This window comes from Bos taurus, chromosome 1 (assembly GCF_002263795.3).
Source record: "Bos taurus isolate L1 Dominette 01449 registration number 42190680 breed Hereford chromosome 1, ARS-UCD2.0, whole genome shotgun sequence".
Lineage (NCBI taxonomy): Eukaryota > Metazoa > Chordata > Mammalia > Artiodactyla > Bovidae > Bos > Bos taurus.
Genome location: NC_037328.1, coordinates 55,308,717 through 55,324,627, shown reverse-complemented (window position 1 = coordinate 55,324,627; position 15,911 = coordinate 55,308,717). Strand labels below are relative to the sequence as shown.

Sequence of the window (15,911 nt, the reverse complement as noted above, 5' to 3'; positions counted from 1 at the left end):
TGAGGAACAGTAAGGAATCCAATATGCCTAGGGAAATAAAAGAGCAAGGAAAAGAAGGGTAGGAGATGAGGTCAGAGAGGCAACAGATAATCTACAAACTTATGGACCAATGTAAGGAATTTGAATTTTTTATTTTTATTTTTTAGGTTTTAGATTCTTTTCTGGGCAAGATAAGAAGCTACCAAAGTTTCTGGCAAAGTGCTCTGAGCTAACTTGGATGTTCTCAGGTTGATTGAACTGCATATTGCGAGTAGAAGTTGATTGCTCTAGTGTGACCTCTATATATGGAAGTGAGAGAGACAAGCATTCAGGGGTCTTTCCCAGTGTTTTGAGAAGAACAAAAGAATGCTACATTGTTAAAAGGAGACAATTTCCAGTCTTTTTAATAAAAATATTAATGGTGCATTTTTCTATAATGAAAGGCAAAGCTGCTTTAGAAATTAGTCTTGAGAAGTGTATTCTTATACAAAGACAAACTTTTTTTTTCAGTTTTCACATGTGGTTTTCTTACTGTAGTGACTGAACTAAAAAATTCATCAAAGAACCACCACCCAGAATATTGGAAATAAAAGCAAAAATAAACAAATGGGACCTAATTAACCTTAAAAGCTTCTGCACAACAAAAGAAACTATAAGCAAGGTGAAAAGACAGCCTTCAGAATGGGAGAAAATAATAGCAAATGAAGCAACTGACAAACAACTAATCTCAAAAATATACAAGCAACACCTACAGCTCAATTCCAGAAAAATAAATGACCCAATCAAAAAATGGGCCAAAGAACTAAATAGACATTTCTCCAAAGAGGACATACAGATGGCTAAAAAGCACATCAAAAGATGCTCAACGTCACTCATTATCAGAGAAATGCAAATCAAAACCACAATGAGGTATCATTTCACGCCATTCAGAATGGCTGCTATCCAAAAGTCTACAAGCATTAAATGCTGGAGAGGATGTGGAGAAAAGGGAACCCTCTTACACTGTTGGTGGGAATGCAAACTAGTACAGCCACTATGGAGACGAGTGTGGAGATTCCTTAAAAAACTGGAAATAGAACTGCCTTATGACCCAGAAATCCCACTGCTGGGCATACACACTGAGGAAACCAGAAGTGAAAGAGATATGTGTACCCCAATGTTCATCGCAGCACTGTTTATAATAGCCAGGACATGGAAGCAACCTAGATGTCCATCAGCAGATGAATGGATAAGAAAGCAGTGGTACATATACACAATGGAGTATTACTCAGCCATTAAAAAGAATACATTTGAATCAGTTCTAATGAGGTGGATGAAACTGGAGCCTATTATACAGAGTGAAGTAAGCCAGAAAGAAAAACACCAAGACAGTATACTAACGCTTATACATGGAATTTAGAAAGATGGTAACAACATCTCGTTACAGTAACATCTCATATACAGATGCCCTGTATATGAGACAGCAAAAGAGACACTGATGTATAGAACAGTCTTTTGGACTCTGTGGGAGAGGGAGAGGGTGGGATGATTTGGGAGAATGACATTGAAACATGTATAATATCATATATGAAATGAGTCGCCAGTCTAGGTTCAATGAACGATACTGGATGCTTGGGGCTGGTGCACTGGGACGACCCAGAGGGATGGTATGGGGAGGGAGGAGGGAGGAGGGTTCAGGATGGGGAACACGTGTATACCTGTGGCAGATTCATGTTGATATTTGGCAAAACCAATACAATATTGTAAAGTTAAAAAATATAAAAAAGAGAATAATGTCATAAAAAAAATAAGGAAACAAGTGAAAAGAAAATCTCCTTTAAAATTCCAACACTCAAAGTCTTCTGCTTAATACATTTATCCAAAAAGAGTCGTCATCCTATTTAGTTAGAGGTTGCCTATTGTTTTCCATCCTCTAACTGTGTTTGATGCCAGAAGTCACAAAGTATTTATGCTCTGTGGTTGTTTTTTCTCTCACTAATCAATGTAAGGGAAAGGAATTTTATTGTCACACTATTAACTTCTTTCACAAAAAAAAAAAAAAAAAAAATTCATCAAAGATTATGCAAGGACCTCTGAGATTAGCTGTTCTCTTTCTAGCAAAAATTTGTGCAAAAATGCAGGTAATGACCTAACAGTAAGGTTTACACCTAACATCAGTTCTTAATTCATTCAAATGAATAATTTATTTCTTCTTGCTTCAATTTCCCAATTTCTCAAAGTAAAAAACAAAACAAAACTCTGTTCTGACCCACCCTGTAAAGTCTCAAAAGCTTTCTTAATTCTTGAGCATGCATTATTTTGAAAACATTAAATCTCGAAAAGTTTTCAGATTCCAGAAGTCATTATGTAATTGGCTATAGATGGTTAGAAAACCAGAGAAACACCCAGCAAATGGGCTGTTGCTACTATGGCAAAATAATTAAGAAATAAGGGGGAAATTTTTATGAATGATCCCATGCAAAATATGAAATATGTCAGGGATTCACAATTGTTGTTAATATTTTTAAGTGATATAAGACTATGCTAGATATTCAGGTTTTGACTAAATTTTGACAACGATGCCTCCAATGTGAGGAATTAAGTTGAGAAATAATAAGGAGTCCTAGTCCAGCACATTCTAGTGAACCTATTCAGAAACCATTTACCTTTACACATGCACATGTGCTGCCAAGTCGCTTCAGTCGTGTCCGACTCTGTGTGGCCCCATGGACTGCAGCCTACCAGGCTCCTCCCATGGGATTTTCCAGACAAGAGCACTGGAGTGGGTCACCATTTCCTTCTCCAGAGGATCTTTCCCACCTAGGGACTGAACCCTGGTCTCCCGCATTGTAGGCAGACGCTTTACCGTCTGAGCGGAGACTGAAAAGGGATGCCATGTATTTGAGAAAGTGGCCAATGGTGCTACGAACCACTTTACTCCCTTTTTCTCTTTCTTAATTCTCCCTCCCCTGTTTCTATCATCAAAATAGAATTTCATACCTCTGTTCATTGCTTTTTGTTTCAACATTCAAACTTATCTAATAAACCTATACATTGTAACATGATAAAGCATTTTATGTGGTTTATGAATATAAGATTCTCTCAGAAAATATTTATATAAATATAAATTCAAAACTCTGTGACTATTTTTTTCTTTTCTTTCTTTTTCTTTTTATTATTATTTTTTTACTTTACAATATTTTATTGGTTTTGCCATACATCAGCATGAATCCACCACGGGTGTACACGTGTTCCTCATCCTGAACCCCCCTCCCACCTCCTTCCCCATACTATCCCTCTGGGTCATCCCAATGCACCAGCCCCAAGCTTCCTGTATCCTGCATCGAACCTGGACTGGCCATTTGTTTCTTATATGATATTATACTTGTTTTAATGCCATTCTCCCAAATCATCCTCCACCCCCTCACAGAGTCCAAAAAACTGTTCTATACATCTGTGTCTTTTTTGCTGTCTCGCATACAGGTTATCGTTACCGTCTTTCTAAATTCCATATATTTGCATTAGTATATTGTATTGGTGTTTTTCTTTCTGGGTTACTTCACTTTGTATAATAGGCTCCAGTTTCATTAGAACTGATTCAAATGTATTCTTTTTAATGGCTGAGTAATACTCCATTGTGTATATGTACCACTGCTTTCTTATCCATTCATCTGCTGATGGACATCTAGGTTGCTCTCATGTCCTGGCTATTATAAACAGTGCTGCGATGAACATTGGGGTACACGTGTCTCTTTCCCTTCTGGTTTCCTCAGTGTGTATGCCCAGCAGTGGGATTGCTGGGTCATAAGGCAGTTCTATTTCCAGTTTTTTAAGGAATCTCCACACTCTTCTCCATAGTGGCTGTACTAGTTTGCATTCCCACCAACAGTGTAAGAGGGTTCCCTTTTCTCCACATCCTCTCCAGCATTTATTGCTTGTAGACTTTTGGATCACAGCCATTCTGAATGGCGTGAAATGGTACCTCATTGTGGTTTTGATTTGCATTTCTCTGATAATGAGTGATGTTGAGCATCTTTTCATGTGTTTGTTAGCCATCTGTATGTCTTCTTTGGAGAAATTTCTATTTAGTTCTTTGGCCCATTTTTTGATTGGGTCATTTATTTTTCTGGAATTGAGCTGCAGGAGTTGCTTGTATATTTTTGAGATTAGTTGTTTGTCAGTTGCTTCATTTGCTATTATTTTCTCCCATTCTGAAGGCTGCCTTTTCACCTTGCTTTTACTTTCTTTTGTTGTGTAGAAGCTTTTATTTTTAATTAGGTCCCATTTGTTTATTTTTGCTTTTATTTCCAATATTCTGGGAGGTGGGTCATGGAGGATCCTGCTGTGATGTATGTCAGAGAATGTTTTGCCTATGTTCTCCTCTAAGAGTTTTATAGTTTCTGGTCTTATGTTTAGATCTTTAATCCATTTTGAGTTTATTTTTGTGTATGGTGTTATAAAGTGTTCTAGTTTCATTCTTTAACAAGTGGTTGACCAGTTTTCCCAGCACGACTTTTAACCAAGGAAGTTATTCAAATTTGAAACCCCATGGTAAAATGATTTGGTGATACCACTTTTGAAAGTTCTTATTTTGGTTGCAGGCTGCCTCAATCCACCACAGAATACTTCTCAAAGGATCTAAATGAAAGATTTTTAAATGTTATAGTTCATAAGAATTGACTAGAAGACTACCCAAATATCCATTATGAAACTATAAAGCAATTAAGACAGAATACATTATGGATGAAAATTTACTATATCTTGACTTTGAATGGAGGTTATGTGGGTATATTCATATGCAAATATTCACCTAGATACACTTGAGATTTCTGTATTTTAATGTTATAGTGAAACTAATACAACATTGTAAATAAACTATATTCCAATAAACATTTAAAAAATGTATTATAATAAAATTTCATCTCATAAAGAGAAGCAAACTCAAAAAAAAAAAAAAACAAAAACTTGGAATACCTTCTGAAATAGAAATTCCTGAGCTCTGGCCACAGGTATTTTGATTTGGTAGTATGGTAGTCTGGAGAAGGCAATGGCACCCCACTCCAGTACTCTTGCCTGGAAAATCCCAAGGATGGAGGAGCCTGGTGTGCTGCAGTCCATGGGGTCGCTAGGAGTCGGACACGACTGAGCGACTTAACTTTCCCTTTTCACTTTCATGTATTGGAGAAGAAAATGGCAACCCACTCCAGTGTTCTTGCCTGGAGAATTCCAGGGATGGGGGAGCCTGGTGGCTGCCACCTATGGGGTCACACAGAGTCGGACACGACTGAAGTGACTTAGTAGTAACAGTAGTATGGTAGTCCCTACCTGAAATCTATGTATGTATTATAGATTCCTTTGGGTCATTATAGTATAAACAGTCTATGGACCACATTTTCAATAAATCCTGGACTAAAAGAGTGGTTTTATAATTCCAGAGAGAAATCAAGGTTAGTCTGGGTTATTTGTTGTTGTTCTGTCTCTAAGCCATGTCTGATTCTTGGTGACCCCATGAACTGCCGAATGCCAGGCTTCCCTGCCCTTCAATATCTCCGTGAATTTGCGCAAACTCATGCCTATTGAATCAGTGATGCCATTCAACCATCTCATTCTCTGTTGCCCCTTCTCCTCTTGCCCTGAACCTTTCCCAACATCAGGGTCTTTTCCAGTGAGTCAGCTCTTTGCATCAGGTGACCAAAATATTGGAACTTCAGCTTCAGCACCAGTCCTTCCAATGAATATGCAAGGCTGATTTTCTTTAGGATTGACTGTTTCAACCTCCTTGCTGTCCAAGGGTCTCTCAAGAGTCTTCTCCAGTCTGGATTACTGAGTTCTCCTAATTTGATATTTTGTGTTATGATTTATGAGCTTATGCAATTTCAACTGAATTCTTTCTTTTTGTGAATCAAACCATAATTCTATTGTTAAAACTTTGTTTTCATTCAAGTCAGCAAAATGAAAGAATTTGAGGATGGCATGGAATTCTTCAGTCTATCTTCTGGCATCTGCCAAAAACCAGATTATGCAGGCTTTATAATCTCTCCATCTTCCACCCTCCATCCCATCTGCTATTCCCATATTCTGTTATGTGTCATTTTGAGTTCAAATTCAAGAGGTATCATATAATGAGTTTTTAGACTCTCTATTTAAAACAATTGGTTTTCACTTAATAACTATAAACAATGGTTTTTCTAAATGCAACTATATTTTAAAACTTTTCAAATAACTTTTTTTTTTTTTAGAAACTTTATATCTATTTTTTTCTTCACAATTCTCCCAATAATTCTCACAGGCATGCAATTGTTAAGTGAAGCAAAAACGGAAATTTAAATACAATTATTGTAAAATTTGTATTGAAGTCTACACAGCATATGAATTTAATTTTCTTCATTTGAATTTGCTTCCAGGTAATTCAGTTCAAGATAATATAAGCGCTCTGTTGAATTCCTTTGCTGAATGTTGAAGCTGGTCAAGGATGGTTGTTGTGCTAAAAAGAAATATTAATTTATGATATTATGGCTAATTTTATTCTGCTACATCTTCTTTGTTGAATTAAATAAATGATATAGGTGAAGAATTCTTTTAAAATATCTAACATGTTTGTATGACTTTTCTAAAAGTGCATTGACTTAAATGGAAATACATTAAAAATAGAATACATTTTGTTGAAAATGTACTGATAAATTCAATATCCCTATTTTTCACAGAAATTTTAAAGAGAAAGTGAGAGGTAAATAAAGAGAAAGAGAGCAAGCACAAATAATAAAGATTTTTTTTTAAATTAGAGTATAATTGTTTTACAATTTTGTATTGGTTTCTGCTGTACAACAACATGAGTCAGCCGCAAGTATACATACATCCCCTCTCATGAATCTCCCATGTACTCTCTCCCCTGCCTTCCACCCCTTGCCAGGTTATCATAGAGCATGGAGCTGAGCTCCCTGAGCTATACAACAGCTTCCCACTAGCTATCTATTTTACACATGGTAGTGTATATATAGGGCTTCTCAGGTAGCTCACGGAGAAGGTGATGGCACTCCACTCCGGTACTCTTGCCTGGAAAATCCCATGGGCAGAGAAGCCTGGTGGGCTGCCGTCTATGGGGTCGCACAGAGTCGGACACGACTGAAGTGACTTAGCAGTAGCAGCAGCATCAGGTAGCTCAGCTGGTAAAGAATCCTCCTGCAATGCAGGAGACCCTGGTTTGATTCCTGGGTCAGGACCTTCCCCAGGAGAAGGGATAGGCTACCCACTCCAGTATTCTTAGGCTTCGCTGGTGGTTCAGACAGTAAAGAATCTGCCTGCAATTCAGGAGACCAGGGGTCCATCCCTGGATTGGGAAGATCCTCTGGAAGAAGGCATGGCAACCCACTCCAATATTCTTGCCTGGAGAATCCCCATGGACTAATAAGCCTGGCAGGCTACAGTCCATGGGGTCTCAAAGAGTTGGACACAACTGAGTGTTAGGGTTAGGGTTAGGGTTACGGTTAGAGTTGGACACAACTGAATATATGTCAGTGTTCCTCTCTCAATTGAGATCAATAAAGATCTTTAAATGTATTATATTTTTACTGTTGAGAGTATTCATTTTAATATACCTATTTGGCAGAATAAGACTAAAATACTGGCTAATTTAAAAGTGAAGACTGATACCCAGTCTTTTGGTCAAATAAACTCAAGTTAAAGGTTCAACTTCACTGCTTTAGTAACTCTGAAACTGGTCAAGTTACTTAGTTTCTTGAAACAATGATACTTAAATCTGCTGTATGATGCTTAAATGGTTAAAGAATCAGCCTGCAATGTGGGAAACCCAGGTTCAGTCCCTGGGTAAGGAAGATCCCCTGGAGAAAGGAATGCTACCCACTCCAGTATTCTTGCCTGGAGAATCCCATGGACAAAGGAGCCTGGCAGGCTACAGTCCATGGGGTTGCAAAGAACAAGACACGACTGAGTGACTAACACACACACACACACACACACACACACATTAAGTCAGAAAATACTTGATAATACTAAACACGGTGCCTGTATATAGTATTTACTTTAAAACGATGTTACTTGCTGACATGCAATCATGATTATACCTCCTAATAATGATTGATATTGGACAGTAGTTAAGACAGAAGTACCCTTGTTTGGAGTCACAAGAACAACACAATTCAAGACAAAGCTTCTAAATGCACCATTTCAACTTGGAAATATTTCACAATATCTAATTTGAATATAAAATAAACTGTATTGATTTCTGTTAAGACCTATTTTAAAACTGTAACAAACAAGAAATTTTACCTTTCTTGGATTTAGCAGTGACCTAATAGCATGTACACAAGTTTCATAAATAAATGCATGTGCATGCATGTGTGCATCCTCAGTCACTCAGTCGTGTCTGACTCTTTGCAACCCTGTGGACTGTAGCCTGCGAGGCTCCTCTGTCCATGGGCTTCTCCAGCAAGAATACTGGAGTGGGTTGTCATTTCCTTCTCCAGGGGATCTTCCTGACCCAGGAATTGAACTTGAGTCTCCTGACCTCCTGCATTGGTGGGCAATGTGCTGGATGACAGTTTACTTATTCATGAATGGACTCTATTAACTGAAATCCAAGGACAGGGAGGCCTGGCCTGCTACAGTTCATGGGGTCGCAAAGTGTCGGACATGACTGAGAGACTGAACTGAACTGACTGAACAGCAAAATAGAACCAAAGAAAAAAAATTTACCCAAACTAAATCAGACAAGAATAAGTCAAACTAAACCAAACCAAACCAAAGAGAATCTACTTATAGGAGAAATGGCAGAAAAATGAGCACAAATACAATAAAATAATAAATTCTTAAAAATTCCTATATTGTAATTTTGACTTTCACATTATTTCTAGTTGGAAAAGCATGGAGAACTAAAATTAATGGTATTCTCAAAGGAGATAATTCAAAGAAACTACATAAGAACATAAATTTAATTGGCTTATTTCTGTCTTTAAAAGTTTAGTATTAATTGCTCATTTCTGTAAGGCAACTTGAAATAATAAGAAAATAATTTGTATTTTATTTATCAGCACATTACAGTATGCTTATATTGCCTCTAAATGAGATAGAGACATTGAAAAACCACTTTTTCTCTCTCATCTCACTTGCCCCCTCCTGCTCAGTATTTCTGATGATTCACATTATCAGTCAACAAGTTTAAGAAAGTTCTTCACATATGACTAAAATTTACAAATCCTATTTTCGGGAGCGAGACACTTTGGTATTTATAAAATGCTTAAAGAAGATAATTAGTGGTGGCATAATTTTCTTTCAGTTAATGGGTTATGGAAGACTTTCTCCTTTATGACAGTCTCTTTTGTCTCAGAAAGTAAAACCCCATTGCACTAGTTATCACAGGATTAACCTAGTTGAGTCATGGTTAGGTGTAAGAACACTTTGTTTTTTTTTTTTAATCTCACATCTTCAAAAGTATCTCTCCCAAAGTCATCTGCTTGCTCAAAGATTCCCATTTTAGGGGGATGCTTCCTTAAATAGAAAATGAATGTAAACTATTTATCACAGCTCCTGGTACTATATTACATCAGCTCTACTGAAGAGGTAGTGGGCACTAAGATGTTAAACTTTCCAAAATGAGAAAATAGTGGCAGGGCTAGGATACAGACAGACAACTCTTAATTAGTGCATTTAATGAATCAACTATTTTTACTCTGAAAACAGCATGGTTACTTTTAAGTCAAGAGGATTTGATTAGGTGAACCGTAACTTTATTTTAGGATAGGGCAAAGCCATGGAAGACACAACCATTTAGCTCAGGGCACATTCATATACGTGAAGTTGATGCCAGCTGCCAGCAGCCCCTTGACTGCTACAGACCTTGGTTTCCACTGATGAATCTTCCATGTGAATGCAGAAGTAGATGCTCCTAAAGCCATGTGCTACTCCAAGTAACCCATCTGCTCCATCAGGTTACCAGTTCAAAAGGGACAGAAATAAGGATGCTTGTATTAGGCAAGATTTAGTGTGAAAAGGAAAACAGGATTCTAAAAATATCAGTGAGTAAGACATTAGTTCAGTCAGTCAGTTCAGTCGCTCAGTCATGTCCGACTCTTTGCGACCCCATGGATCGCAGTACGCCAGGCCTCCCTGTCCATCACCAACTCCCGGAGTTCACCCAGACCCACGTCCATCAAGTCAGTGATGCCATCCAGCCATCTCATCCTCTGTCGTCCCCTTCTCCTCCTGCCCCCAATCCCTCCCAGCATCAGAGTCTTTTCCAATGAGTCAACTCTTCGCATGAGGTGGCCAAAGTACTGGAGTTTCACCTTCAGCATCATTCCTTCCAAAGAACACCTAGGGCTGATCTCCTTCAGAATGGACTGGTTGGATCTCCTTTCAGTCCAAGGGACTCTCAGGAGTCTTCTCCAACACCACAATTCAAGTAAGACATTAGAAAAGCCTAAAACTGTAGAAACATGCCCACTCGTCCAGTGCTCATGCTGACTCCACCTGTACAATTGTTTCCATGCTTTCTCACTCTCGGATATTAAATAACTATCATTTAAAGCTTTTATTTTAAAGACCATGTTTGTAAACATTTAGGTATGTCTTTCTATGTGACAAATGCCATACCAGTTGTCTAAAACCAGCTAATGCACTTGGAAACTTACTGAATAGTTATATTGCAGGAGAAACAGAAAATGTGTATATTACTACCTGCAAGTAATAAAAGGAAGTTGGCTTCAATGATCAGCAAGTGGCAATGGGCTTGCTAGCATCCTCTGGAAGACTCTCCGCAAGGCAGGTTGTTGGTGTCTATTTTTCTCTTTCCCTTCGTTTCTCCTTCATACCGCTTCATATTATAAGAACAAAACAACTAAAAAACAAAAAAGTAAAAAAAAAGAAAAACTCCAAAGGAACCTTTGGTGACTCTTTCTCCTCCTGCCCTTTCCATTTATAGATGAAGAAATTGACAAATACAGAAACCTCTGCCTCTACCACCAACCAAAAAAAAAAAAAAATTAAGTTACTGGAGAGAAGTCAGACAGCTAATGCTGAAAAAAATTAAAACAAAAGAAAATTAAGCATAGGCTATTGATTATCTTAGAAAAGTAACACAATGTAAACATTTGAATCTAAAGCAAAGTCAATAAATCATGGAACTATAGAGTAAGTGTCTCAAATATGTCATCCAAAGTCACCCACTGTGAATCTCATGGCTAGCTCAGTGGGAAAGCTAGAAGCAAAGTCTCCACTGATGGTCTTCTTCAGCTTCTTAAATTCCAGACTATCTCAAATGTCTCCTGATTCTCACCTGATGTCAACCTGCTGCTTTTTACATGCACTAACAGAACATTTCAAAACTCCTTCCTCTTTTATGAGGTTAGTCTATGTGACAGGAATTGGGGAATTTAGAACTACAGAGCAAGACAAATAAGATATCAAAGAACTAATACTTACATGGGCAATCCAACAATAAACATGTAAACAAATAAGTAAGCAAATTTATTGACAAATTGAAAAAAAAAACAAACCTGAAAATTGTTATTACCACAAAGGACCTAATTGGACCAAAAGATATAAGTGAAATTGAGAAAAACAAGGTGGTCAGGAAAGAGCTCTCTGTGGCTGTGACATTTGAGCTGAATCCAGAGAATGGCAAGGAGGCGGGGGCGAGCTGGGAAGCCTCCATAGGTGGCCCTAGTGGTAAAGCACCCGCCTGTCAATGCAGGAGACAAAAGAGACATGGGTTTGATTTCTGGGTCGGGACGATCCCCTGGAGGAGGAAATGGCAACCCACTCCAGTATTTTGGCTTGGAGAATCCTGTGGACAGAGGAGCCTGGTGGGCAACAGTCCACAGGGTCTCAAAGAGTTGGACACTACTGAAGCGACTTAGCATGAAGGCATGCCTGCTACAGACTGGGAATGAGACGAATGCCAAGAATTCAGGGACAAACCCTTTGGGCAGAGGGACTGGTGAGACCTGTCTACTGGTTATGTCTATAAATAGAGCAAAGGAGAGCTCTCTAAGGGTGAAAAGGCAAATGCAAGGGCCAGAGCAGGAAAGCTCAGACACCTTCCAGAAATGGTAAGACAGCAACATTCGTTGGAGTGAAGGACACATCCTGGGGCTAATAGGTAGGCAGAGGTCAGGTGAGGACCAGCCCCTAAATTTTCTGTGAAGGCATGAAATGGATGGAGACATTGGAGGCTTTTAAATGTCTTCTTTGTTTATCCTGGAGTGGACTTTGTTTGGTTGATTCAGATTTTAAAAGGTGTCAGGGAACTCATCTTTTTAAAGTCCTCAGGGAAATCTTTTCCAAAAGAAAAATAATCAACCTTCACATGTGATTATTAAGTTTGAAATAAACAAACTTAACTAGCTCACATTTTAAATAAAGTGTGAAATATGGTGTTTTGACTGCTTTTAATTTGTAATCTAATTTTAAAATCTTTTGTTTTTAAATCAGCATCTAAAAAACACTGCATTTATTTTCTGTAGCTTACCTGTAATAGATTGCAGATAATAATAGATAGATCACTGTCCCACTGACTCCTTTTAAATTAGGAGGTATTTAGGAGTACTTAACAGGTGGCTCTAGAGGTAAAGAACCCAAAGCGGAAGACATAGAGATAAGAGTTCCATCCTTGGGTCAGGAAGATCCCCTGGAGGAGGGCATGGCAACCCACTCCAGTATTCTTGCCTAGAAAATTCCATAGACAAAGAAGCCTGGTGGGCTTCAGTCCATGGGGTCACAAAGAGTCAGACACAACAAAGAGATTTAGCACAGCACAAAACAAAGAAAATAGAAAAACTGAAAACTGCTTTCCATCTGTTCAAGGTGATTACTGATAGCACACCATATCAATTTTGCATTGGGAATCTAAAGCAGACAGTCTTTTAATTGTCAGTGTAAACAACTATGAATTTTTTAGTTTATGGAACACACAAGTGGATAAACAGCTATTTTTACAGTTCTATTACTGTGTTGTTTTTAATTAGATACAGAATGCTTACTAAACCTTAAACTTGATGTCAATAAAACCATCAATAGACATTTATCAAAAGTTTACAAGGTTTAAGGTGCTCTACTGAGTGGTAGTTATTCATAGACAAAATCCAGAGGATTACAATCTAGGAGGGGAAAACTAGATACACATGAAAAGATGACCAATAAGACTAGGTAGCATAGAATAAATTAAAACTCAGTGGTAGAGATCAGAAAGTCATCGAGGTTCAGATTTGGAAACGTTTCAAAACTGAGTCGAAGTTCACACTACACATTGGGAAAAGAAAGTCTGAGCCAGGTGGAGAGGAGAGTAGGAACTGGGGAGGGCAAAGCAGATAAAAATGGAAAATACTAAACAATTGCTCTAGTCCAATCCCTCTGTCTTGTCAAAAATTTAAAAACCGTATAAACTAAAGCCAGATCAATAAAAGTATTCAGTAAGAGTTTACTGTGCACAACATAACAGTTTGTGAACTGCATGCATACTCAGTCAGTCAGATGTGTTCAACTCTTTGTGACCCTATGGACTCTAGCCTGCTAGGCTCTGCATCCATGGGATTCTTTAGGCAAGAATACTGGAGTGGATTGACATTTCCTCCTCCAGGGAATCTTCCTGACCCAGGGATTGAATCCGAGTCTCCTGCATTTCAGGCAGATTCTTTACTACCATCTGAACTACCAGGGAAGCTCAGTTTGTGAACTAGAAGTCTTCAAATTCAAAACCAATGTGAAGAGGCAGGACATAACAGGGTGACTTAAGAAGTGAAAAGCAGGAAGTCATCTAACTTTTACAAAGATTATTTATTACCATAAATGTTTCTAGACAGCAGGTTAAAGGTGCTTGTGTTACACCATTTAAGAAAATAATAAAGTTTATTTTTTGGTTATCAGAGGCACTTATAAGAAATGGGCTTGTTAGGTGGCACAAATAGTAAGGAATCTGCCTGCCAATTCAGGAGACCTAAGAGAGACTCGGGTTTTAACCCTCAGTTGAAAAGGTCCCCTGGAGGAGCAAATGGCAACCCACTCCAGTATTCTTGCCAGGAGAGTCCCATGGATAGAGGAGCCTGGCAGGCTACAGTCCATGGGGTTAAAGAGTCAGACACCACTGAAAAACTAAAAACACAGGCAGACATGCATGTGGATTAAATGGTTTTTTCTGTTTGGGGAATTCTCTAGCCTGGTCTCATTTTATTTTATTTGAATGGTCTTAAAGCCCCTAAGCAGCCCATGGGTTAAAACTGGATCACATTAACCATTTCTGATTCTGTTTCTACAGTTCTAGCCCTCTGTCAGAGAAACTATGACAGGTTCTACCTCTTGCCATGGATTATTTCTGTGGGTCCTAAGAGGGTGTGCCCATGTGCTCAGCCACGTCCTCTCTGCTCCCTTGGAGGGCCCATCATCCCTTGCTCGTTCTGGCGATGAAGATGATGCTGTGCTGGTGAGGAGCAGCAGAGAGAGGCCTCACTGCTGTCTCAGGTCCTACTGTCTTCCCGGAAAGAGCAGTAGGTTGGACCCAGGGCCCCATCTCCTTCTTGCTACCCACCCTTCCTCCATCGTAGCTCACTGCTGCTGAGATGTGCAGTGTCTCACTGTGGTCTCTCCGGTTGTAACTATACACAGTCACAGACTGAAAGGGGAAAATCCCCTTCTTTTAGCATTGTGCTGTTCATGCTGCTACATGAGCCCAGAAATAAGACTGACTTTGCTCCGTCTCTCTGGCAAGCTGTTCAGTTCAGTCGCTCAGTCATATCTGACTCTTTGTGACCTCATGAATCGCAGCACACCAGGCCTCCCTGTTCATCACCAACTCCTGGAGTTCAGACTCAAGTCTATCGAGTCAGTGATGCCTTCCAGCCATCTCATCCTCTGTCGTCCCCTTCTCCTCCTCCTGCCCACAATCTCTCCCAGCATCAGAGTCTTTTCCAATGAGTCAACTCTTTGCATCAGGTTGCCAAAGTACTGGAGTTTCAGCTGTAGCACCATTCCTTCCAAAGAAATCCTAGAGCTGATCTCCTTCAGAATGGACTGGTTGGATCTCCTTGCAGTCCAAGGGACTCTCAAGTGTCTTCTCCCACACCACAGTTCAAAAGCATCAATTCTTCAGCACTCAGCTTTCTTCACAGTCCAACTCTCACATCCATACATGACTACAGGAAAAACCATAGCCTTGACTTGACGGACCTTTGTTGGCAAAGTAATGTCTCTGCTTTTGAATATGCTATCTAGGTTGGTCATAACTTTCCTTTCAAGGAGTAAGCGTCTTTTAATTTCATGGCTGCAGTCACCATCTGCAGTGATTTTGGAGCCCCCCCCCCCAAAAAAATAGAGTCTGACACTGTTTCCACTGTTTCCCCATCTATTTCCCATGAAGTTATGGGACCAGATGCCATGATCTTCGTTTTCTGAATGTTGAGTTTTAAGCCAACATTGCAAGCTGTTAGTAAACTCAATTCATTTCTTTTTACTCCGAGAATAATCTCTCATCTCAGGCCTCACACATGAACTGATGAATTGATGATAGTGGGGCCTGATGACAAAATCAAACTAATAGATCCAAAACCTTCAAGGCTTTACTGTGAAGAATAATGTCATACGGTAGATGAGCTACTGAAAGAATACTATTTTCTGAAAGCAGCAGTAATAACTGGGAAAACTTGCCATGAATGAAGGCAAAGATTTCCTCTTCTCAATCACTTTTGGAAGGAGGGTCAGCCTGGCTTAGGAGCTTTATAAACATGACCTGGAGAGCCTGGTAGTGCAGAAGCCACATTCCCCACTCTAGTCCCATTACTGCTCAACCTTGGTGATCTTCAAGGCCATCTTGTGGCTTTGGATTTCAGATTCTTTTCTATCTGAAAAAAAAATGAGATCAGCTTAAATAGTTTTTGTTTGTTTGTTTTTCTTCCTAAAATTCTACAAGTGTGTATACATACTAAAGATCATTCTATTCCCATGTGTTT

At 39.0% G+C, this 15,911-nt stretch overlaps 1 long non-coding RNA gene across 1 annotated transcript; it reads right to left on the bottom strand.

Annotated features, from left to right (window-relative positions):
- Nucleotides 1–9,694: 9,694 nt before the first annotated feature.
- Nucleotides 9,695–14,652, bottom strand: LOC112446993 (uncharacterized). The gene is made up of 3 exons (XR_003035015.2): nucleotides 14,263–14,652; nucleotides 10,651–10,810; nucleotides 9,695–9,890 (listed from the first exon to the last, which is right to left on the bottom strand). It is a non-coding gene; the product is annotated as an uncharacterized lncRNA (long non-coding RNA).
- Between the last annotated feature and the right edge of the window lie 1,259 nt (nucleotides 14,653–15,911).